Below are 23,458 nucleotides of genomic sequence, written 5' to 3'. Positions count from 1 at the left end.
TGCCACAGAAATGTGAGGAACATGTGTTTTTTTAGCCAAATTTTGAGGTTTGCAAAGGATTCTGGGTAACAGAACCTGGTCCGAGCCCCACAAGTCAACCCTCCTTGGATTCCCCTAGGTCTCTAGTTTTCAGAAATGCACAGGTTTGGTAGGTTTCCCTAGGTGCCGGCTGAGCTAGAGGCCAAAATCTACAGGTGGGCACTTCGCAAAAAACACCTCTGTTTTTTTCCAAAATTTAGGATGTGTCCACGTTGCGCTTTGGGGTGTTTCCTGTCGCCGGCGCTAGGCCTACCCACGCAAGTGAGGTATCATTTTTATCGGGAGACTTGGGGGAACGCTGGGTGGAAGGAAATTTGTAGCTCCTCTCAGATTCCAGAACTTTCTGCCACAGAAATGTGAGGAACATGTGTTTTTTTAGCCAAATTTTGAGGTTTGCAAAGGATTCTGGGTAACAGAACCTGGTCCGAGCCCCGCAAGTCACCCCTCCTTGGATTCCCCTAGGTCTCTAGTTTTCAGAAATGCACAGGTTTGGTAGGTTTCCCTAGGTGCCGGCTGAGCTAGAGGCCAAAATCTACAGGTGGGCACTTCGCAAAAAACACCTCTGTTTTTTTCCAAAATTTAGGATGTGTCCACGTTGCGCTTTGGGGTGTTTCCTGTCGCCGGCGCTAGGCCTACCCACGCAAGTGAGGTATCATTTTTATCGGGAGACTTGGGGGAACGCTGGGTGGAAGGAAATTTGTAGCTCCTCTCCGATTCCAGAACTTTCTGCCACAGAAATGTGAGGAACATGTGTTTTTTTAGCCAAATTTTGAGGTTTGCAAAGGATTCTGGGTAACAGAACCTGGTCCGAGCCCCGCAAGTCACCCCTCCTTGGATTCCCCTAGGTCTCTAGTTTTCAGAAATGCACAGGTTTGGTAGGTTTCCCTAGGTGCCGGCTGAGCTAGAGGCCAAAATCTACAGGTGGGCACTTCGCAAAAAACACCTCTGTTTTTTTCCAAAATTTAGGATGTGTCCACGTTGCGCTTTGGGGTGTTTCCTGTCGCCGGCGCTAGGCCTACCCACGCAAGTGAGGTATCATTTTTATCGGGAGACTTGGGGGAACGCTGGGTGGAAGGAAATTTGTAGCTCCTCTCAGATTCCAGAACTTTCTGCCACAGAAATGTGAGGAACATGTGTTTTTTTAGCCAAATTTTGAGGTTTGCAAAGGATTCTGGGTAACAGAACCTGGTCCGAGCCCCGCAAGTCACCCCTCCTTGGATTCCCCTAGGTCTCTAGTTTTCAGAAATGCACAGGTTTGGTAGGTTTCCCTAGGTGCCGGCTGAGCTAGAGGGCAAAATCTACAGGTAGGCACTTCGCAAAAAACACCTCTGTTTTTTTCCAAAATTTAGGATGTGTGCACGTTGCGCTTTGGGGTGTTTCCTGTCGCCGGCGCTAGGCCTACCCACGCAAGTGAGGTATCATTTTTATCGGGAGACTTGGGGGAACGCTGGGTGGAAGGAAATTTGTAGCTCCTCTCAGATTCCAGAACTTTCTGCCACAGAAATGTGAGGAACATGTGTTTTTTTAGCCAAATTTTGAGGTTTGCTAAGGATTCTGGGTAACAGAACCTGGTCCGAGCCCCGCAAGTCACCCCTCCTTGGATTCCCCTAGGTCTCTAGTTTTCAGAAATGCACAGGTTTGGTAGGTTTCCCTAGGTGCCGGCTGAGCTAGAGGCCAAAATCTACAGGTAGGCACTTCGCAAAAAACACCTCTGTTTTTTTCCAAAATTTAGGATGTGTCCACGTTGCGCTTTGGGGTGTTTCCTGTCGCCGGCGCTAGGCCTACCCACGCAAGTGAGGTATCATTTTTATCGGGAGACTTGGGGGAACGCTGGGTGGAAGGAAATTTGTAGCTCCTCTCAGATTCCAGAACTTTCTGCCACAGAAATGTGAGGAACATGTGTTTTTTTAGCCAAATTTTGAGGTTTGCAAAGGATTCTGGGTAACAGAACCTGGTCCGAGCCCCGCAAGTCACCCCTCCTTGGATTCCCCTAGGTCTCTAGTTTTCAGAAATGCACAGGTTTGGTAGGTTTCCCTAGGTGCCGGCTCAGCTACAGGCCAAAATCTACAGGTAGGCACTTCGCAAAAAACACCTCTGTTTTTTTCCAAAATTTAGGATGTGTCCACGTTGCGCTTTGGGGTGTTTCCTGTCGCCGGCGCTAGGCCTACCCACGCAAGTGAGGTATCATTTTTATCGGGAGACTTGAGGGAACGCTGGGTGGAAGGAAATTTGTAGCTCCTCTCAGATTCCAGAACTTTCTGCCACAGAAATTTGAGGAACATGTGTTTTTTTAGCCAAATTTTGTGGTTTGCAAAGGATTCTGGGTAACAGAACCTGGTCCGAGCCCCGCAAGTCACCCCTCCTTGGATTCCCCTAGGTCTCTAGTTTTCAGAAATGCACAGGTTTGGTAGGTTTCCTTAGGTGCCGGCTGAGCTAGAGGCCAAAATCTACAGGTAGGCACTTCGCAAAAAACACCTCTGTTTTTTCCCAAAATTTAGGATGTGTCCACGTTGCGCTTTGGGGTGTTTCCTGTCGCCGGCGCTTAGCCTACCCACGCAATTGAGGTATCATTTTTTATCGGGAGACTTGGGGGAACGCTGGGTGGAAGGAAATTTGTAGCTCCTCTCAGATTCCAGAACTTTCTGCCACAGAAATGTGAGGAACATGTGTTTTTTTAGCCAAATTTTGAGGTTTGCAAAGGATTCTGGGTAACAGAACCTGGTCCGAGCCCCGCAAGTCACCCCTCCTTGGATTCCCCTAGGTCTCTAGTTTTCAGTAATGCACAGGTTTGGTAGGTTTCCCTAGGTGCCGGCTGAGCTACAGGCCAAATTCTAAAGGTAGGCACTTCGCAAAAAACACCTCTGTTTTTTTCCAAAATTTAGGATGTGTCCACGTTGCGCTTTTGGGTGTTTCCTGTCGCCGGCGCTAGGCCTACCCACGCAAGTGAGGTATCATTTTTATCGGGAGACTTGGGGGAACGCTGGGTGGAAGGAAATTTGTAGCTCCTCTCAGATTCCAGAACTTTCTGCCACAGAAATGTGAGGAACATGTGTTTTTTTAGCCAAATTTTGAGGTTTGCAAAGGATTCTGGGTAACAGAACCTGGTCCGAGCCCCGCAAGTCACCCCCCCTTGGATTCCCCTAGGTCTCTAGTTTTCAGAAATGCACAGGTTTGGTAGGTTTCCCTAGGTGCCGGCTGAGCTAGAGGCCAAAATCTACAGGTAGGCACTTCGCAAAAAACACCTCTGTTTTTTTTCCAAAATTTAGGATGTGTCCACGTTGCGCTTTGGGGTGTTTCCTGTCGCCGGCGCTAGGCCTACCCACGCAAGTGAGGTATCATTTTTATCGGGAGACTTGGGGGAACGCTGGGTGGAAGGAAATTTGTAGCTCCTCTCAGATTCCAGAACTTTCTGCCACAGAAATGTGAGAAACATGTGTTTTTTTAGCAAAATTTTGAGGTTTGCTAAGGATTCTGGGTAACAGAACCTGGTCCGAGCCCCGCAAGTCACCCCTCCTTGGATTCCCCTAGGTCTCTAGTTTTCAGAAATGCACAGGTTTGGTAGGTTTCCCTAGGTGCCGGCTGAGCTAGAGGCCTAAATCTACAAGTAGGCACTTCGCAAAAAACACCTCTGTTTTTTTCCAAAATTTAGGATGTGTCCACGTTGCGCTTTGGGGTGTTTCCTGTCGCCGGCGCTAGGCCTACCCACGCAAGTGAGGTATCATTTTTATCGGGAGACTTGGGGGAACGCTGGGTGGAAGGAAATTTGTAGCTCCTCTCAGATTCCAGAACTTTCTGCCACAGAAATGTGAGGAACATGTGTTTTTTTAGCCAAATTTTGAGGTTTGCAAAGGATTCTGGGTAACAGAACCTGGTCCGAGCCCCGCAAGTCACCCCTCCTTGGATTCCCCTAGGTCTCTAGTTTTCAGAAATGCACAGGTTTGGTAGGTTTCCCTAGGTGCCGGCTGAGCTAGAGGCCAAAATCTACAAGTAGGCACTTCGCAAAAAACACCTCTGTTTTTTTCCAAAATTTAGGATGTGTCCACGTTGTGCTTTGGGGTGTTTCCTGTCGCCGGCGCTAGGCCTACCCACGCAAGTGAGGTATCATTTTTATCGGGAGACTTGGGGGAACGCTGGGTGGAAGAAAATTTGTAGCTCCTCTCAGATTCCAGAACTTTCTGCCACAGAAATGTGAGGAACATGTGTTTTTTTAGCCAAATTTTGAGGTTTGCAAAGGATTCTGGGTAACAGAACCTGGTCCGAGCCCCGCAAGTCACCCCTCCTTGGATTCCCCTAGGTCTCTAGTTTTCAGAAATGCACAGGTTTGGTAGGTTTCCCTAGGTGCCGGCTGAGCTACAGGCCAAAATCTACAGGTAGGCACTTCGCAAAAAACACCTCTGTTTTTTTCCAAAATTTAGGATGTGTCCACGTTGCGCTTTGGGGTGTTTCCTGTCGCCGGCGCTAGGCCTACCCACGCAAGTGAGGTATCATTTTTATCGGGAGACTTGGGGGAACGCTGGGTGGAAGGAAATTTGTAGCTCCTCTCAGATTCCAGAACTTTCTGCCACAGAAATGTGAGGAACATGTGTTTTTTTAGCCAAATTTTGAGGTTTGCTAAGGATTCTGGGTAACAGAACCTGGTCCGAGCCCCGCAAGTCACCCCTCCTTGGATTCCCCTAGGTCTCTAGTTTTCAGAAATGCACAGGTTTGGTAGGTTTCCCTAGGTGCCGGCTGAGCTAGAGGCCAAAATCTACAGGTGGGCACTTCGCAAAAAACACCTCTGTTTTTTTCCAAAATTTAGGATGTGTCCACGTTGCGCTTTGGGGTGTTTCCTGTCGCCGGCGCTAGGCCTACCCACGCAAGTGAGGTATCATTTTTATCGGGAGACTTGGGGGAACGCTGGGTGGAAGGAAATTTGTAGCTCCTCTCAGATTCCAGAACTTTCTGCCACAGAAATGTGAGGAACATGTGTTTTTTTAGCCAAATTTTGAGGTTTGCAAAGGATTCTGGGTAACAGAACCTGGTCCGAGCCCCGCAAGTCACCCCTCCTTGGATTCCCCTAGGTCTCTAGTTTTCAGAAATGCACAGGTTTGGTAGGTTTCCCTAGGTGCCGGCTGAGCTAGAGGCCAAAATCTACAGGTGGGCACTTCGCAAAAAACACCTCTGTTTTTTTCCAAAATTTAGGATGTGTCCACGTTGCGCTTTGGGGTGTTTCCTGTCGCCGGCGCTAGGCCTACCCACGCAAGTGAGGTATCATTTTTATCGGGAGACTTGGGGGAACGCTGGGTGGAAGGAAATTTGTAGCTCCTCTCAGATTCCAGAACTTTCTGCCACAGAAATGTGAGGAACATGTGTTTTTTTAGCCAAATTTTGAGGTTTGCAAAGGATTCTGGGTAACAGAACCTGGTCCGAGCCCCGCAAGTCACCCCTCCTTGGATTCCCCTAGGTCTCTAGTTTTCAGAAATGCACAGGTTTGGTAGGTTTCCCTAGGTGCCGGCTGAGCTAGAGGCCAAAATCTACAGGTGGGCACTTCGCAAAAAACACCTCTGTTTTTTTCCAAAATTTAGGATGTGTCCACGTTGCGCTTTGGGGTGTTTCCTGTCGCCGGCGCTAGGCCTACCCACGCAAGTGAGGTATCATTTTTATCGGGAGACTTGGGGGAACGCTGGGTGGAAGGAAATTTGTAGCTCCTCTCAGATTCCAGAACTTTCTGCCACAGAAATGTGAGGAACATGTGTTTTTTTTAGCCAAATTTTGAGGTTTGCAAAGGATTCTGGGTAACAGAACCTGGTCCGAGCCCCGCAAGTCACCCCTCCTTGGATTCCCCTAGGTCTCTAGTTTTCAGAAATGCACAGGTTTGGTAGGTTTCCCTAGGTGCCGGCTGAGCTAGAGGCCAAAATCTACAGGTGGGCACTTCGCAAAAAACACCTCTGTTTTTTTCCAAAATTTAGGATGTGTCCACGTTGCGCTTTGGGGTGTTTCCTGTCGCCGGCGCTAGGCCTACCCACGCAAGTGAGGTATCATTTTTATCGGGAGACTTGGGGGAACGCTGGGTGGAAGGAAATTTGTAGCTCCTCTCAGATTCCAGAACTTTCTGCCACAGAAATGTGAGGAACATGTGTTTTTTTAGCCAAATTTTGAGGTTTGCAAAGGATTCTGGGTAACAGAACCTGGTCCGAGCCCCGCAAGTCACCCCTCCTTGGATTCCCCTAGGTCTCTAGTTTTCAGAAATGCACAGGTTTGGTAGGTTTCCCTAGGTGCCGGCTGAGCTAGAGGGCAAAATCTACAGGTAGGCACTTCGCAAAAAACACCTCTGTTTTTTTCCAAAATTTAGGATGTGTCCACGTTGCGCTTTGGGGTGTTTCCTGTCGCCGGCGCTAGGCCTACCCACGCAAGTGAGGTATCATTTTTATCGGGAGACTTGGGGGAACGCTGGGTGGAAGGAAATTTGTAGCTCCTCTCAGATTCCAGAACTTTCTGCCACAGAAATGTGAGGAACATGTGTTTTTTTAGCCAAATTTTGAGGTTTGCTAAGGATTCTGGGTAACAGAACCTGGTCCGAGCCCCGCAAGTCACCCCTCCTTGGATTCCCCTAGGTCTCTAGTTTTCAGAAATGCACAGGTTTGGTAGGTTTCCCTAGGTGCCGGCTGAGCTAGAGGCCAAAATCTACAGGTAGGCACTTCGCAAAAAACACCTCTGTTTTTTTCCAAAATTTAGGATGTGTCCACGTTGCGCTTTGGGGTGTTTCCTGTCGCCGGCGCTAGGCCTACCCACGCAAGTGAGGTATCATTTTTATCGGGAGACTTGGGGGAACGCTGGGTGGAAGGAAATTTGTAGCTCCTCTCAGATTCCAGAACTTTCTGCCACAGAAATGTGAGGAACATGTGTTTTTTTAGCCAAATTTTGAGGTTTGCAAAGGATTCTGGGTAACAGAACCTGGTCCGAGCCCCGCAAGTCACCCCTCCTTGGATTCCCCTAGGTCTCTAGTTTTCAGAAATGCACAGGTTTGGTAGGTTTCCCTAGGTGCCGGCTCAGCTACAGGCCAAAATCTACAGGTAGGCACTTCGCAAAAAACACCTCTGTTTTTTTCCAAAATTTAGGATGTGTCCACGTTGCGCTTTGGGGTGTTTCCTGTCGCCGGCGCTAGGCCTACCCACGCAAGTGAGGTATCATTTTTATCGGGAGACTTGGGGGAACGCTGGGTGGAAGGAAATTTGTAGCTCCTCTCAGATTCCAGAACTTTCTGCCACAGAAATGTGAGGAACATGTGTTTTTTTAGCCAAATTTTGAGGTTTGCAAAGGATTCTGGGTAACAGAACCTGGTCCGAGCCCCGCAAGTCACCCCTCCTTGGATTCCCCTAGGTCTCTAGTTTTCAGAAATGCACAGGTTTGGTAGGTTTCCCTAGGTGCCGGCTGAGCTAGAGGCCAAAATCTACAGGTAGGCACTTCGCAAAAAACACCTCTGTTTTTTCCCAAAATTTAGGATGTGTCCACGTTGCGCTTTGGGGTGTTTCGTGTCGCCGGCGCTAGGCCTACCCACGCAAGTGAGGTATCATTTTTATCGGGAGACTTGAGGGAACGCTGGGTGGAAGGAAATTTGTAGCTCCTCTCAGATTCCAGAACTTTCTGCCACAGAAATTTGAGGAACATGTGTTTTTTTAGCCAAATTTTGAGGTTTGCAAAGGATTCTGGGTAACAGAACCTGGTCCGAGCCCCGCAAGTCACCCCTCCTTGGATTCCCCTAGGTCTCTAGTTTTCAGAAATGCACAGGTTTGGTAGGTTTCCTTAGGTGCCGGCTGAGCTAGAGGCCAAAATCTACAGGTAGGCACTTCGCAAAAAACACCTCTGTTTTTTCCCAAAATTTAGGATGTGTCCACGTTGCGCTTTGGGGTGTTTCCTGTCGCCGGCGCTTAGCCTACCCACGCAATTGAGGTATCATTTTTTATCGGGAGACTTGGGGGAACGCTGGGTGGAAGGAAATTTGTAGCTCCTCTCAGATTCCAGAACTTTCTGCCACAGAAATGTGAGGAACATGTGTTTTTTTAGCCAAATTTTGAGGTTTGCAAAGGATTCTGGGTAACAGAACCTGGTCCGAGCCCCGCAAGTCACCCCTCCTTGGATTCCCCTAGGTCTCTAGTTTTCAGTAATGCACAGGTTTGGTAGGTTTCCCTAGGTGCCGGCTGAGCTACAGGCCAAATTCTAAAGGTAGGCACTTCGCAAAAAACACCTCTGTTTTTTTCCAAAATTTAGGATGTGTCCCACGTTGCGCTTTTGGGTGTTTCCTGTCGCCGGCGCTAGGCCTACCCACGCAAGTGAGGTATCATTTTTATCGGGAGACTTGGGGGAACGCTGGGTGGAAGGAAATTTGTAGCTCCTCTCAGATTCCAGAACTTTCTGCCACAGAAATGTGAGGAACATGTGTTTTTTTAGCCAAATTTTGAGGTTTGCAAAGGATTCTGGGTAACAGAACCTGGTCCGAGCCCCGCAAGTCACCCCCCCTTGGATTCCCCTAGGTCTCTAGTTTTCAGAAATGCACAGGTTTGGTAGGTTTCCCTAGGTGCCGGCTGAGCTAGAGGCCAAAATCTACAGGTAGGCACTTCGCAAAAAACACCTCTGTTTTTTTCCAAAATTTAGGATGTGTCCACGTTGCGCTTTGGGGTGTTTCCTGTCGCCGGCGCTAGGCCTACCCACGCAAGTGAGGTATCATTTTTATCGGGAGACTTGGGGGAACGCTGGGTGGAAGGAAATTTGTAGCTCCTCTCAGATTCCAGAACTTTCTGCCACAGAAATGTGAGAAACATGTGTTTTTTTAGCAAAATTTTGAGGTTTGCTAAGGATTCTGGGTAACAGAACCTGGTCCGAGCCCCGCAAGTCACCCCTCCTTGGATTCCCCTAGGTCTCTAGTTTTCAGAAATGCACAGGTTTGGTAGGTTTCCCTAGGTGCCGGCTGAGCTAGAGGCCAAAATCTACAAGTAGGCACTTCGCAAAAAACACCTCTGTTTTTTTCCAAAATTTAGGATGTGTCCACGTTGCGCTTTGGGGTGTTTCCTGTCGCCGGCGCTAGGCCTACCCACGCAAGTGAGGTATCATTTTTATCGGGAGACTTGGGGGAACGCTGGGTGGAAGGAAATTTGTAGCTCCTCTCAGATTCCAGAACTTTCTGCCACAGAAATGTGAGGAACATGTGTTTTTTTAGCCAAATTTTGAGGTTTGCAAAGGATTCTGGGTAACAGAACCTGGTCCGAGCCCCGCAAGTCACCCCTCCTTGGATTCCCCTAGGTCTCTAGTTTTCAGAAATGCACAGGTTTGGTAGGTTTCCCTAGGTGCCGGCTGAGCTAGAGGCCAAAATCTACAAGTAGGCACTTCGCAAAAAACACCTCTGTTTTTTTCCAAAATTTAGGATGTGTCCACGTTGTGCTTTGGGGTGTTTCCTGTCGCCGGCGCTAGGCCTACCCACGCAAGTGAGGTATCATTTTTATCGGGAGACTTGGGGGAACGCTGGGTGGAAGGAAATTTGTAGCTCCTCTCAGATTCCAGAACTTTCTGCCACAGAAATGTGAGGAACATGTGTTTTTTTAGCCAAATTTTGAGGTTTGCAAAGGATTCTGGGTAACAGAACCTGGTCCGAGCCCCGCAAGTCACCCCTCCTTGGATTCCCCTAGGTCTCTAGTTTTCAGAAATGCACAGGTTTGGTAGGTTTCCCTAGGTGCCGGCTGAGCTACAGGCCAAAATCTACAGGTAGGCACTTCGCAATAAACACCTCTGTTTTTTTCCAAAATTTAGGATGTGTCCACGTTGCGCTTTGGGGTGTTTCCTGTCGCCGGCGCTAGGCCTACCCACGCAAGTGAGGTATCATTTTTATCGGGAGACTTGGGGGAACGCTGGGTGGAAGGAAATTTGTAGCTCCTCTCAGATTCCAGAACTTTCTGCCACAGAAATGTGAGGAACATGTGTTTTTTTAGCCAAATTTTGAGGTTTGCTAAGGATTCTGGGTAACAGAACCTGGTCCGAGCCCCGCAAGTCACCCCTCCTTGGATTCCCCTAGGTCTCTAGTTTTCAGAAATGCACAGGTTTGGTAGGTTTCCCTAGGTGCCGGCTGAGCTAGAGGCCAAAATCTACAGGTGGGCACTTCGCAAAAAACACCTCTGTTTTTTTCCAAAATTTAGGATGTGTCCACGTTGCGCTTTGGGGTGTTTCCTGTCGCCGGCGCTAGGCCTACCCACGCAAGTGAGGTATCATTTTTATCGGGAGACTTGGGGGAACGCTGGGTGGAAGGAAATTTGTAGCTCCTCTCAGATTCCAGAACTTTCTGCCACAGAAATGTGAGGAACATGTGTTTTTTTAGCCAAATTTTGAGGTTTGCAAAGGATTCTGGGTAACAGAACCTGGTCCGAGCCCCGCAAGTCACCCCTCCTTGGATTCCCCTAGGTCTCTAGTTTTCAGAAATGCACAGGTTTGGTAGGTTTCCCTAGGTGCCGGCTGAGCTAGAGGCCAAAATCTACAGGTAGGCACTTCGCAAAAAACACCTCTGTTTTTTTCCAAAATTTAGGATGTGTCCACGTTGCGCTTTGGGGTGTTTCCTGTCGCCGGCGCTAGGCCTACCCACGCAAGTGAGGTATCATTTTTATCGGGAGACTTGGGGGAACGCTGGGTGGAAGGAAATTTGTAGCTCCTCTCAGATTCCAGAACTTTCTGCCACAGAAATGTGAGGAACATGTGTTTTTTTAGCCAAATTTTGAGGTTTGCAAAGGATTCTGGGTAACAGAACCTGGTCCGAGCCCCGCAAGTCACCCCTCCTTGGATTCCCCTAGGTCTCTAGTTTTCAGAAATGCACAGGTTTCGTAGGTTTCCCTAGGTGCCGGCTGAGCTACAGGCCAAAATCTACAGGTAGGCACTTCGCAAAAAACATCTCTGTTTTTTTCCAAAATTTAGGATGTGTCCACGTTGCGCTTTGGGGTGTTTCCTGTCGCCGGCGCTAGGCCTACCCACGCAAGTGAGGTATAATTTTTATCGGGAGACTTGGGGGAACGCTGGGTGGAAGGAAATTTGTAGCTCCTCTCAGATTCCAGAACTTTCTGCCACAGAAATGTGAGGAACATGTGTTTTTTTAGCCAAATTTTGAGGTTTGCAAAGGATTCTGGGTAACAGAACCTGGTCCGAGCCCCACAAGTCAACCCTCCTTGGATTCCCCTTGGTCTCTAGTTTTCAGAAATGCACAGGTTTGGTAGGTTTCCCTAGGTGCCGGCTGAGCTAGAGGCCAAAATCTACAGGTGGGCACTTCGCAAAAAACACCTCTGTTTTTTTCCAAAATTTAGGATGTGTCCACGTTGCGCTTTGGGGTGTTTCCTGTCGCCGGCGCTAGGCCTACCCACGCAAGTGAGGTATCATTTTTATCGGGAGACTTGGGGGAACGCTGGGTGGAAGGAAATTTGTAGCTCCTCTCAGATTCCAGAACTTTCTGCCACAGAAATGTGAGGAACATGTGTTTTTTTAGCCAAATTTTGAGGTTTGCAAAGGATTCTGGGTAACAGAACCTGGTCCGAGCCCCGCAAGTCACCCCTCCTTGGATTCCCCTAGGTCTCTAGTTCTCAGAAATGCACAGGTTTGGTAGGTTTCCCTAGGTGCCGGCTGAGCTAGAGGCCAAAATCTACAGGTGGGCACTTCGCAAAAAACACCTCTGTTTTTTTCCAAAATTTAGGATGTGTCCACGTTGCGCTTTGGGGTGTTTCCTGTCGCCGGCGCTAGGCCTACCCACGCAAGTGAGGTATCATTTTTATCGGGAGACTTGGGGGAACGCTGGGTGGAAGGAAATTTGTAGCTCCTCTCAGATTCCAGAACTTTCTGCCACAGAAATGTGAGGAACATGTGTTTTTTTAGCCAAATTTTGAGGTTTGCAAAGGATTCTGGGTAACAGAACCTGGTCCGAGCCCCGCAAGTCACCCCTCCTTGGATTCCCCTAGGTCTCTAGTTTTCAGAAATGCACAGGTTTGGTAGGTTTCCCTAGGTGCCGGCTGAGCTAGAGGGCAAAATCTACAGGTAGGCACTTCACAAAAAACACCTCTGTTTTTTTCCAAAATTTAGGATGTGTCCACGTTGCGCTTTGGGGTGTTTCCTGTCGCCGGCGCTAGGCCTACCCACGCAAGTGAGGTATCATTTTTATCGGGAGACTTGGGGGAACGCTGGGTGGAAGGAAATTTGTAGCTCCTCTCAGATTCCAGAACTTTCTGCCACAGAAATGTGAGGAACATGTGTTTTTTTAGCCAAATTTTGAGGTTTGCTAAGGATTCTGGGTAACAGAACCTGGTCCGAGCCCCGCAAGTCACCCCTCCTTGGATTCCCCTAGGTCTCTAGTTTTCAGAAATGCACAGGTTTGGTAGGTTTCCCTAGGTGCCGGCTGAGCTAGAGGCCAAAATCTACAGGTAGGCACTTCGCAAAAAACACCTCTGTTTTTTTCCAAAATTTAGGATGTGTCCACGTTGCGCTTTGGGGTGTTTCCTGTCGCCGGCGCTAGGCCTACCCACGCAAGTGAGGTATCATTTTTATCGGGAGACTTGGGGGAACGCTGGGTGGAAGGAAATTTGTAGCTCCTCTCAGATTCCAGAACTTTCTGCCACAGAAATGTGAGGAACATGTGTTTTTTTAGCCAAATTTTGAGGTTTGCAAAGGATTCTGGGTAACAGAACCTGGTCCGAGCCCCGCAAGTCACCCCTCCTTGGATTCCCCTAGGTCTCTAGTTTTCAGAAATGCACAGGTTTGGTAGGTTTCCCTAGGTGCCGGCTCAGCTACAGGCCAAAATCTACAGGTAGGCACTTCGCAAAAAACACCTCTGTTTTTTTCCAAAATTTAGGATGTGTCCACGTTGCGCTTTGGGGTGTTTCCTGTCGCTGGCGCTAGGCCTACCCACGCAAGTGAGGTATCATTTTTATCGGGAGACTTGGGGGAACGCTGGGTGGAAGGAAATTTGTAGCTCCTCTCAGATTCCAGAACTTTCTGCCACAGAAATGTGAGGAACATGTGTTTTTTTAGCCAAATTTTGAGGTTTGCAAAGGATTCTGGGTAACAGAACCTGGTCCGAGCCCCGCAAGTCACCCCTCCTTGGATTCCCCTAGGTCTCTAGTTTTCAGAAATGCACAGGTTTGGTAGGTTTCCCTAGGTGCCGGCTGAGCTAGAGGCCAAAATCTACAGGTAGGCACTTCGCAAAAAACACCTCTGTTTTTTCCCAAAATTTAGGATGTGTCCACGTTGCGCTTTGGGGTGTTTCCTGTCGCCGGTGCTAGGCCTACCCACACAAGTGAGGTATCATTTTTTATCGGGAGACTTGGGGGAACGCTGGGTGGAAGGAAATTTGTAGCTCCTCTCAGATTCCAGAACTTTCTGCCACAGAAATGTGAGGAACATGTGTTTTTTTAGCCAAATTTTGAGGTTTGCAAAGGATTCTGGGTAACAGAACCTGGTCCGAGCCCCGCAAGTCACCCCTCCTTGGATTCCCCTAGGTCTCTAGTTTTCAGAAATGCACAGGTTTGGTAGGTTTCCCTAGGTGCCGGCTGAGCTACAGGCCAAAATCTAAAGGTAGGCACTTCGCAAAAAACACCTCTGTTTTTTTCCAAAATTTAGGATGTGTCCACGTTGCGCTTTGGGGTGTTTCCTGTCGCCGGCGCTAGGCCTACCCACGCAAGTGAGGTATCATTTTTATCGGGAGACTTGGGGGAACGCTGGGTGGAAGGAAATTTGTAGCTCCTCTCAGATTCCAGAACTTTCTGCCACAGAAATGTGAGGAACATGTGTTTTTTTAGCCAAATTTTGAGGTTTGCGAAGGATTCTGGGTAACAGAACCTGGTCCGAGCCCTGCAAGTCACCCCTCCTTGGATTCCCCTAGGTCTCTAGTTTTCAGAAATGCACAGGTTTGGTAGGTTTCCCTAGGTGCCGGCTGAGCTAGAGGCCAAAATCTACAGGTAGGCACTTCGCAAAAAACACCTCTGTTTTTTCCCAAAATTTAGGATGTGTCCACGTTGCGCTTTGGGGTGTTTCCTGTCGCCGGCGCTAGGCCTACCCACGCAAGTGAGGTATCATTTTTATCGGGAGACTTGGGGGAACGCTGGGTGGAAGGAAATTTGTAGCTCCTCTCAGATTCCAGAACTTTCTGCCACAGAAATGTGAGGAACATGTGTTTTTTTAGCCAAATTTTGAGGTTTGCAAAGGATTCTGGGTAACAGAACCTGGTCCGAGCCCCGCAAGTCACCCCTCCTTGGATTCCCCTAGGTCTCTAGTTTTCAGAAATGCACAGGTTTGGTAGGTTTCCCTAGGTGCCGGCTGAGCTACAGGCCAAAATCTACAGGTAGGCACTTCGCAAAAAACACCTCTGTTTTTTTCCAAAATTTAGGATGTGTCCACGTTGCGCTTTGGGGTGTTTCCTGTCGCCGGCGCTAGGCCTACCCACGCAAGTGAGGTATCATTTTTATCGGGAGACTTGGGGGAACGCTGGGTGGAAGGAAATTTGTAGCTCCTCTCAGATTCCAGAACTTTCTGCCACAGAAATGTGAGGAACATGTGTTTTTTTAGCCAAATTTTGAGGTTTGCAAAGGATTCTGGGTAACAGAACCTGGTCCGAGCCCCGCAAGTCACCCCTCCTTGGATTCCCCTAGGTCTCTAGTTTTCAGAAATGCACAGGTTTGGTAGGTTTCCTTAGGTGCCGGCTGAGCTAGAGGCCAAAATCTACAGGTAGGCACTTCGCAAAAAACACCTCTGTTTTTTCCCAAAATTTAGGATGTGTCCACGTTGCGCTTTGGGGTGTTTCCTGTCGCCGGCGCTAGGCCTACCCACGCAATTGAGGTATCATTTTTTATCGGGAGACTTGGGGGAACGCTGGGTGGAAGGAAATTTGTAGCTCCTCTCAGATTCCAGAACTTTCTGCCACAGAAATGTGAGGAACATGTGTTTTTTTAGCCAAATTTTGAGGTTTGCAAAGGATTCTGGGTAACAGAACCTGGTCCGAGCCCCGCAAGTCACCCCTCCTTGGATTCCCCTAGGTCTCTAGTTTTCAGTAATGCACAGGTTTGGTAGGTTTCCCTAGGTGCCGGCTGAGCTACAGGCCAAATTCTAAAGGTAGGCACTTCGCAAAAAACACCTCTGTTTTTTTCCAAAATTTAGGATGTGTCCACGTTGCGCTTTTGGGTGTTTCCTGTCGCCGGCGCTAGGCCTACCCACGCAAGTGAGGTATCATTTTTATCGGGAGACTTGGGGGAACGCTGGGTGGAAGGAAATTTGTAGCTCCTCTCAGATTCCAGAACTTTCTGCCACAGAAATGTGAGGAACATGTGTTTTTTTAGCCAAATTTTGAGGTTTGCAAAGGATTCTGGGTAACAGAACCTGGTCCGAGCCCCGCAAGTCACCCCCCCTTGGATTCCCCTAGGTCTCTAGTTTTCAGAAATGCACAGGTTTGGTAGGTTTCCCTAGGTGCCGGCTGAGCTAGAGGCCAAAATCTACAGGTAGGCACTTCGCAAAAAACACCTCTGTTTTTTTCCAAAATTTAGGATGTGTCCACGTTGCGCTTTGGGGTGTTTCCTGTCGCCGGCGCTAGGCCTACCCACGCAAGTGAGGTATCATTTTTATCGGGAGACTTGGAGGAACGCTGGGTGGAAGGAAATTTGTAGCTCCTCTCAGATTCCAGAACTTTCTGCCACAGAAATGTGAGAAACATGTGTTTTTTTAGCAAAATTTTGAGGTTTGCTAAGGATTCTGGGTAACAGAACCTGGTCCGAGCCCCGCAAGTCACCCCTCCTTGGATTCCCCTAGGTCTCTAGTTTTCAGAAATGCACAGGTTTGGTAGGTTTCCCTAGGTGCCGGCTGAGCTAGAGGCCAAAATCTACAAGTAGGCACTTCGCAAAAAACACCTCTGTTTTTTTCCAAAATTTAGGATGTGTCCACGTTGCGCTTTGGGGTGTTTCCTGTCGCCGGCGCTAGGCCTACCCACGCAAGTGAGGTATCATTTTTATCGGGAGACTTGGGGGAACGCTGGGTGGAAGGAAATTTGTAGCTCCTCTCAGATTCCAGAACTTTCTGCCACAGAAATGTGAGGAACATGTGTTTTTTTAGCCAAATTTTGAGGTTTGCAAAGGATTCTGGGTAACAGAACCTGGTCCGAGCCCCGCAAGTCACCCCTCCTTGGATTCCCCTAGGTCTCTAGTTTTCAGAAATGCACAGGTTTGGTAGGTTTCCCTAGGTGCCGGCTGAGCTAGAGGCCAAAATCTACAAGTAGGCACTTCGCAAAAAACACCTCTGTTTTTTTCCAAAATTTAGGATGTGTCCACGTTGCGCTTTGGGGTGTTTCCTGTCGCCGGCGCTAGGCCTACCCACGCAAGTGAGGTATCATTTTTATCGGGAGACTTGGGGGAACGCTGGGTGGAAGGAAATTTGTAGCTCCTCTCAGATTCCAGAACTTTCTGCCACAGAAATGTGAGGAACATGTGTTTTTTTAGCCAAATTTTGAGGTTTGCAAAGGGTTCTGGGTAACAGAACCTGGTCCGAGCCCCGCAAGTCACCCCTCCTTGGATTCCCCTAGGTCTCTAGTTTTCAGAAATGCACAGGTTTGGTAGGTTTCCCTAGGTGCCGGCTGAGCTACAGGCCAAAATCTACAGGTAGGCACTTCGCAAAAAACACCTCTGTTTTTTTCCAAAATTTAGGATGTGTCCACGTTGCGCTTTGGGGTGTTTCCTGTCGCCGGCGCTAGGCCTACCCACGCAAGTGAGGTATCATTTTTATCGGGAGACTTGGGGGAACGCTGGGTGGAAGGAAATTTGTAGCTCCTCTCAGATTCCAGAACTTTCTGCCACAGAAATGTGAGGAACATGTGTTTTTTTAGCCAAATTTTGAGGTTTGCTAAGGATTCTGGGTAACAGAACCTGGTCCGAGCCCCGCAAGTCACCCCTCCTTGGATTCCCCTAGGTCTCTAGCTTTCAGAAATGCAAAGGTTTGGTAGGTTTCCCTAGGTGCCGGCTAAGCTAGAGGCCTGAATCTACAAGTAGGCACTTCGCAAAAAACACCTCTGTTTTTTTCCAAAATTTAGGATGTGTCCACGTTGTGCTTTGGGGTGTTTCCTGTCGCCGGCGCTAGGCCTACCCACGCAAGTGAGGTATCATTTTTATCGGGAGACTTGGGGGAACGCTGGGTGGAAGGAAATTTGTAGCTCCTCTCAGATTCCAGAACTTTCTGCCACAGAAATGTGAGGAACATGTGTTTTTTTAGCCAAATTTTGAGGTTTGCAAAGGATTCTGGGTAACAGAACCTGGTCCGAGCCCCGCAAGTCACCCCTCCTTGGATTCCCCTAGGTCTCTAGTTTTCAGAAATGCACAGGTTTGGTAGGTTTCCCTAGGTGCCGGCTGAGCTACAGGCCCAAATCTACAGGTAGGCACTTCGCAAAAAACATCTTTTTTTTTTCCAAAATTTAGGATGTGTCCACGTTGCGCTTTGGGGTGTTTCCTGTCGCCGGCGCTAGGCCTACCCATGCAAGTGAGGTATCATTTTTATCGGGAGACTTGGGGGAACGCTGGGTGGAAGGAAATTTGTAGCTCCTCTCAGATTCCAGAACTTTCTGCCACAGAAATGTGAGGAACATGTGTTTTTTTAGCCAAATTTTGAGGTTTGCTAAGGATTCTGGGTAACAGAACCTGGTCCGAGCCCCGCAAGTCACCCCTCCTTGGATTCCCCTAGGTCTCTAGTTTTCAGAAATGCACAGGTTTGGTAGGTTTCCCTAGGTGCCGGCTGAGCTAGAGGCCAAAATCTACAGGTGGGCACTTCGCAAAAAACACCTCTGTTTTTTTCCAAAATTTAGGATGTGTCCACGTTGCGCTTTGGGGTGTTTCCTGTCGCCGGCGCTAGGCCTACCCACGCAAGTGAGGTATCATTTTTATCGGGAGACTTGGGGGAACGCTGGGTGGAAGGAAATTTGTAGCTCCTCTCAGATTCCAGAACTTTCTGCCACAGAAATGTGAGGAACATGTGTTTTTTTAGCCAAATTTTGAGGTTTGCAAAGGATTCTGGGTAACAGAACCTGGTCCGAGCCCCGCAAGTCACCCCTCCTTGGATTCCCCTTGGTCTCTAGTTTTCAGAAATGCACAGGTTTGGTAGGTTTCCCTAGGTGCCGGCTGAGCTAGAGGGCAAAATCTACAGGTAGGCACTTCGCAAAAAACACCTCTGTTTTTTTCCAAAATTTAGGATGTGTCCACGTTGCGCTTTGGGGTGTTTCCTGTCGCCGGCGCTAGGCCTACCCACGCAAGTGAGGTATCATTTTTATCGGGAGACTTGGGGGAACGCTGGGTGGAAGGAAATTTGTAGCTCCTCTCAGATTCCAGAACTTTCTGCCACAGAAATGTGAGGAACATGTGTTTTTTTAGCCAAATTTTGAGGTTTGCTAAGGATTCTGGGTAACAGAACCTGGTCCGAGCCCCGCAAGTCACCCCTCCTTGGATTCCCCTAGGTCTCTAGTTTTCAGAAATGCACAGGTTTGGTAGGTTTCCCTAGGTGCCGGCTGAGCTAGAGGGCAAAATCTACAGGTAGGCACTTCGCAAAAAACACCTCTGTTTTTTTCCAAAATTTAGGATGTGTCCACGTTGCGCTTTGGGGTGTTTCCTGTCGCCGGCGCTAGGCCTACCCACGCAAGTGAGGTATCATTTTTATCGGGAGACTTGGGGGAACGCTGGGTGGAAGGAAATTTGTAGCTCCTCTCAGATTCCAGAACTTTCTGCCACAGAAATGTGAGGAACATGTGTTTTTTTAGCCAAATTTTGAGGTTTGCAAAGGATTCTGGGTAACAGAACCTGGTCCGAGCCCCGCAAGTCACCCCTCCTTGGATTCCCCTAGGTCTCTAGTTTTCAGAAATGCACAGGTTTGGTAGGTTTCCCTAGGTGCCGGCTGAGCTAGAGGCCAAAATCTACAGGTAGGCACTTCGCAAAAAACACCTCTGTTTTTTTCCAAAATTTAGGATGTGTCCACGTTGCGCTTTGGGGTGTTTCCTGTCGCCGGCGCTAGGCCTACCCACGCAAGTGAGGTATCATTTTTATCGGGAGACTTGGGGGAACGCTGGGTGGAAGGAAATTTGTAGCTCCTCTCAGATTCCAGAACTTTCTGCCACAGAAATGTGAGGAACATGTGTTTTTTGAGCCAAATTTTGAGGTTTGCTAAGGATTCTGGGTAACAGAACCTGGTCCGAGCCCCGCAAGTCACCCCTCCTTGGATTCCCCTAGGTCTCTAGTTTTCAGAAATGCACAGGTTTGGTAGGTTTCCCTAGGTGCCGGCTGAGCTAGAGGCCAAAATCTACAGGTGGGCACATCGCAAAAAACACCTCTGTTTTTTTCCAAAATTTAGGATGTGTCCACGTTGCGCTTTGGGGTGTTTCCTGTCGCCGGCGCTAGGCCTACCCACGCAAGTGAGGTATCATTTTTATCGGGAGACTTGGGGGAACGCTGGGTGGAAGGAAATTTGTAGCTCCTCTCAGATTCCAGAACTTTCTGCCACAGAAATGTGAGGAACATGTGTTTTTTTAGCCAAATTTTGAGGTTTGCAAAGGATTCTGGGTAACAGAACCTGGTCCGAGCCCCGCAAGTCACCCCTCCTTGGATTCCCCTTGGTCTCTAGTTTTCAGAAATGCACAGGTTTGGTAGGTTTCCCTAGGTGCCGGCTGAGCTAGAGGGCAAAATCTACAGGTAGGCACTTCGCAAAAAACACCTCTGTTTTTTTCCAAAATTTAGGATGTGTCCACGTTGCGCTTTGGGGTGTTTCCTGTCGCCGGCGCTAGGCCTACCCACGCAAGTGAGGTATCATTTTTATCGGGAGACTTGGGGGAACGCTGGGTGGAAGGAAATTTGTAGCTCCTCTCAGATTCCAGAACTTTCTGCCACAGAAATGTGAGGAACATGTGTTTTTTTAGCCAAATTTTGAGGTTTGCTAAGGATTCTGGGTAACAGAACCTGGTCCGAGCCCCGCAAGTCACCCCTCCTTGGATTCCCCTAGGTCTCTAGTTTTCAGAAATGCACAGGTTTGGTAGGTTTCCCTAGGTGCCGGCTGAGCTAGAGGGCAAAATCTACAGGTAGGCACTTCGCAAAAAACACCTCTGTTTTTTTCCAAAATTTAGGATGTGTCCACGTTGCGCTTTGGGGTGTTTCCTGTCGCCGGCGCTAGGCCTACCCACGCAAGTGAGGTATCATTTTTATCGGGAGACTTGGGGGAACGCTGGGTGGAAGGAAATTTGTAGCTCCTCTCAGATTCCAGAACTTTCTGCCACAGAAATGTGAGGAACATGTGTTTTTTTAGCCAAATTTTGAGGTTTGCAAAGGATTCTGGGTAACAGAACCTGGTCCGAGCCCCGCAAGTCACCCCTCCTTGGATTCCCCTAGGTCTCTAGTTTTCAGAAATGCACAGGTTTGGTAGGTTTCCCTAGGTGCCGGCTGAGCTAGAGGCCAAAATCTACAGGTAGGCACTTCGCAAAAAACACCTCTGTTTTTTTCCAAAATTTAGGATGTGTCCACGTTGCGCTTTGGGGTGTTTCCTGTCGCCGGCGCTAGGCCTACCCACGCAAGTGAGGTATCATTTTTATCGGGAGACTTGGGGGAACGCTGGGTGGAAGGAAATTTGTAGCTCCTCTCAGATTCCAGAACTTTCTGCCACAGAAATGTGAGGAACATGTGTTTTTTTAGCCAAATTTTGAGGTTTGCTAAGGATTCTGGGTAACAGAACCTGGTCCGAGCCCCGCAAGTCACCCCTCCTTGGATTCCCCTAGGTCTCTAGCTTTCAGAAATGCAAAGGTTTGGTAGGTTTCACTAGGTGCCGGCTAAGCTAGAGGCCTGAATCTACAAGTAGGCACTTCGCAAAAAACACCTCTGTTTTTTTCCAAAATTTAGGATGTGTCCACGTTGTGCTTTGGGGTGTTTCCTGTCGCCGGCGCTAGGCCTACCCACGCAAGTGAGGTATCATTTTTATCGGGAGACTTGGGGGAACGCTGGGTGGAAGGAAATTTGTAGCTCCTCTCAGATTCCAGAACTTTCTGCCACAGAAATGTGAGGAACATGTGTTTTTTTAGCCAAATTTTGAGGTTTGCAAAGGATTCTGGGTAACAGAACCTGGTCCGAGCCCCGCAAGTCACCCCTCCTTGGATTCCCCTAGGTCTCTAGTTTTCAGAAATGCACAGGTTTGGTAGGTTTCCCTAGGTGCCGGCTGAGCTACAGGCCCAAATCTACAGGTAGGCACTTCGCAAAAAACATCTTTTTTTTTTCCAAAATTTAGGATGTGTCCACGTTGCGCTTTGGGGTGTTTCCTGTCGCCGGCGCTAGGCCTACCCACGCAAGTGAGGTATCATTTTTATCGGGAGACTTGGGGGAACGCTGGGTGGAAGGAAATTTGTAGCTCCTCTCAGATTCCAGAACTTTCTGCCACAGAAATGTGAGGAACATGTGTTTTTTTAGCCAAATTTTGAGGTTTGCTAAGGATTCTGGGTAACAGAACCTGGTCCGAGCCCCGCAAGTCACCCCTCCTTGGATTCCCCTAGGTCTCTAGTTTTCAGAAATGCACAGGTTTGGTAGGTTTCCCTAGGTGCCGGCTGAGCTAGAGGCCAAAATCTACAGGTGGGCACTTCGCAAAAAACACCTCTGTTTTTTTCCAAAATTTAGGATGTGTCCACGTTGCGCTTTGGGGTGTTTCCTGTCGCCGGCGCTAGGCCTACCCACGCAAGTGAGGTATCATTTTTATCGGGAGACTTGGGGGAACGCTGTGTGGAAGGAAATTTGTAGCTCCTCTCAGATTCCAGAACTTTCTGCCACAGAAATGTGAGGAACATGTGTTTTTTTAGCCAAATTTTGAGGTTTGCAAAGGATTCTGGGTAACAGAACCTGGTCCGAGCCCCGCAAGTCACCCCTCCTTGGATTCCCCTAGGTCTCTAGTTTTCAGAAATGCACAGGTTTGGTAGGTTTCCCTAGGTGCCGGCTGAGCTAGAGGGCAAAATCTAAAGGTAGGCACTTCGCAAAAAACACCTCTGTTTTTTTCCAAAATTTAGGATGTGTCCACGTTGCGCTTTGGGGTGTTTCCTGTCGCCGGCGCTAGGCCTACCCACGCAAGTGAGGTATCATTTTTATCGGGAGACTTGGGGGAACGCTGGGTGGAAGGAAATTTGTAGCTCCTCTCAGATTCCAGAACTTTCTGCCACAGAAATGTGAGGAACATGTGTTTTTTTAGCCAAATTTTGAGGTTTGCTAAGGATTCTGGGTAACAGAACCTGGTCCGAGCCCCGCAAGTCACCCCTCCTTGGATTCCCCTAGGTCTCTAGTTTTCAGAAATGCACAGGTTTGGTAGGTTTCCCTAGGTGCCGGCTGAGCTAGAGGGCAAAATCTACAGGTAGGCACTTCGCAAAAAACACCTCTGTTTTTTTCCAAAATTTAGGATGTGTCCACGTTGCGCTTTGGGGTGTTTCCTGTCGCCGGCGCTAGGCCTACCCACGCAAGTGAGGTATCATTTTTATCGGGAGACTTGGGGGAACGCTGGGTGGAAGGAAATTTGTAGCTCCTCTCAGATTCCAGAACTTTCTGCCACAGAAATGTGAGGAACATGTGTTTTTTTAGCCAAATTTTGAGGTTTGCAAAGGATTCTGGGTAACAGAACCTGGTCCGAGCCCCGCAAGTCACCCCTCCTTGGATTCCCCTAGGTCTCTAGTTTTCAGAAATGCACAGGTTTGGTAGGTTTCCCTAGGTGCCGGCTGAGCTAGAGGGCAAAATCTACAGGTAGGCACTTCGCAAAAAACACCTCTGTTTTTTTCCAAAATTTAGGATGTGTCCACGTTGCGCTTTGGGGTGTTTCCTGTCGCCGGCGCTAGGCCTACCCACGCAAGTGAGGTATCATTTTTATCGGGAGACTTGGGGGAACGCTGGGTGGAAGGAAATTTGTAGCTCCTCTCAGATTCCAGAACTTTCTGCCACAGAAATGTGAGGAACATGTGTTTTTTTAGCCAAATTTTGAGGTTTGCTAAGGATTCTGGGTAACAGAACCTGGTCCGAGCCCCGCAAGTCACCCCTCCTTGGATTCCCCTAGGTCTCTAGCTTTCAGAAATGCAAAGGTTTGGTAGGTTTCCCTAGGTGCCGGCTAAGCTAGAGGCCTGAATCTACAAGTAGGCACTTCGCAAAAAACACCTCTGTTTTTTTCCAAAATTTAGGATGTGTCCACGTTGTGCTTTGGGGTGTTTCCTGTCGCCGGCGCTAGGCCTACCCACGCAAGTGAGGTATCATTTTTATCGGGAGACTTGGGGGAACGCTGGGTGGAAGGAAATTTGTAGCTCCTCTCAGATTCCAGAACTTTCTGCCACAGAAATGTGAGGAACATGTGTTTTTTTAGCCAAATTTTGAGGTTTGCAAAGGATTCTGGGTAACAGAACCTGGTCCGAGCCCCG

The sequence above is a fragment of the Pleurodeles waltl genome, chromosome 5 (assembly GCF_031143425.1).
Source record: "Pleurodeles waltl isolate 20211129_DDA chromosome 5, aPleWal1.hap1.20221129, whole genome shotgun sequence".
Taxonomy (NCBI): Eukaryota; Metazoa; Chordata; class Amphibia; order Caudata; family Salamandridae; genus Pleurodeles; species Pleurodeles waltl.
This window is presented reverse-complemented; position numbering follows the sequence as displayed.